Below are 2,443 nucleotides of genomic sequence, written 5' to 3'. Positions count from 1 at the left end.
GGGGGGGGGGGTCGGTGAGGAGAGTTGTTCGCAACGAGAGGGTCGCGTAACGCGCGACGTTCATCGACATTCCCGTCGCGTTTTCGCGAGGCAAAAGTTGCTTTCAACGCGTAAACCCCCGAGAGCGGCGGGGGTTAGGGTAAAAGGGCCGCCAGGTGGAAAAAGGGGGAACGTTGATTGATCGAGACGCGGAGGAAGGACGATTTTTCCACCTCGGTTTTTATCCACCACACCCCTCGGTTGTACTTTTACGATACAGTCGATGCTTCTTCCCGTGAAGTGAAAAATCCATGTCCAAAATCTTGAATCACTTTGAATATTCCGCAATGAATCGATCTCTATTGTTGTATTACGAGATTTATTATGCTACTCCAATGATTCTAATTCTATTCTAACTGATCAGATCAGTATTCTATTATAGTCTTCCCCGATATCATTATTTTTCGTGAAAACTGAGTGTTAAAGAAAGCAATCGTCGTGGTTTCTTGCGATGACGAAAGCGTTAAGGGAACTGTTAGACCCGTTAGACTCACAATACTCGAAGATAAAATCCTATCCTCGAACAAGTTTCAACGGAGGCTTAACAAATCTTCTTCTTCTTTCTAATTTCTCAGGGAATTTTCGTTTTCGAGAAAAATTGGTGGCGAGAAGGTTTCGAAGGGAAAGGGACGATCCATCTCTCGTAGCGCGATCATCGTCGAAAGGCGTCCGTTACACCTCGGCTGCCTCGTTTCGGGAGTAAATTATGTAGAGAGTCGGTTCGCGTTACTAGGTGGACTGTTGAATGTTGCAACGGTCGTTTTTCACCGTCCCCTTGGAGAATAAATCAGGAAAGGTCAGAAGGAAGGGGGAGCGCAAGGGAGCGGGAAAGTGGCACTTGACCTTCCGGTTGGTCTCGCGCCACGCGACCTTGCCGCCTCGAATGACGCGACCCTATGGAATATTTCATCGTGCAGCTGGTGCACACTCCGCTTCCCACACTCTTCGATTCGAAATCCCGAGGATATATATTCCTCTCCCTCTTCGATTTGAAGCGAAATTAGGGAGAAGGAACGAGGTTTTCCAGATTTTTTTTGTAATATTTCCAACCTTTAACTAACTGGAACGTTGGGCTATTTCGTTTCCCCTCCGATTCCAATATCGCTCTGCCCTGTGTGACATTATTTCATTAAGCTTCCGAGCTTTAATGACCTCTCTTAATTACTTATCGATCGCGCAATGGGATCAGTCATTACGCCCCCTTCCCTCCCCTCTTTTCACATAGCCGCGGCATCGTTTGAACGTCAGGCCACCAATCGCCACACTTCCGTTATTTCCACTTGTTCCTGCGTTTTCCTATCTCGAACGGATGATTAAACGAAGGTTTTTTTTTTTTTCCAACTAAAATACGTTATATATTATTCGTATACTAGCTTCGAATTTTTAAATGGCTTCCGATATATAAAGCCAGGATCCATTTATCCCTGTTACTCCCGAGCGACATCGAGCCCCGATTAGTTTTCGAGAGAATTCCATCATCGGTCTCGGCGTTAAAACAGCCGAGTCGGATTTGGTCCATTGTTCAAGGACGAAATATTCCTCCTTTCCTACGCGTGCCAGAGAGCCTCTGTCTTGGCAAACCGTATCCTCAACCGGCGCGGCTTGTTTCGAGAACAAGGCCATTAGCGGCGCCGCGAGAGCTTTTCACCGAGGAGGAGGAGGAGGAGGAGGGTTCCCTCCTGTTTCGCGCCGCCTTTGTATCTTCGCCCATCTTTTCTCCGCGTATAATAAATGTCCCGCTCGGCCGACTCTTATTGCTCCCCCGAGAGGGAGAAGGAAGGAAGAAGACAGGAAGGGAGGAGGAATGTCAATAAGGAGTGAAACTCGGCCGATAGACAAACGGGAACGTCGAAGTTGGTGAAAAATAGAGGGGGGACCGTTTGGTGGGGCTGGTGTAGGAATAATCGCGAGCGAGCCGCTCCATTTCGCGGGAGAAATTTGTCTTTCGGATCAAGGGGAAGGAGAAGATAGGGGGAATATTGTTCGGATTGATAACGAAGTTAGGGGTGTTTTTGAAAGCGTCGAAAGGGGGATAATGTTATTCCAGCAATTTTTAACTTTGGGAAAATATATCTCTGGAGATTGGAGATTTTTATCGTTCTCTCCTCCGTTTATGGAGAGAATAAAGGAAGAATAAACGAGGCGCGTGTATGTATAAATTAATTATCACGTGATTAATACGTGACGGAGCGTAGGAGAGAAGAAAAGAGAGGGACGATACGTTTAATCTTGTAAGCAAAGAGAGAAGGAAGGCGTGTCGATAGAGGAAGAAAGGAAAGAGTTGTGAAAGAAGGCGGTGGAAATAAAAGGGAGACGTTCCTTTCTACCCTTGCTAAATTGTCTTGGCGACGAGCTCGCGGCTAAAAATCAATGACATTTAAGGGGAGAGGGTGAGGAAAGGGAG

Source organism: Apis dorsata, unplaced genomic scaffold (assembly GCF_000469605.1).
Source record: "Apis dorsata unplaced genomic scaffold, Apis dorsata 1.3 scaffold_645, whole genome shotgun sequence".
NCBI lineage: Eukaryota > Metazoa > Arthropoda > Insecta > Hymenoptera > Apidae > Apis > Apis dorsata.
The sequence above is the reverse complement of the archived record's forward strand: the minus strand, read 5'-3'. Positions refer to the sequence as shown.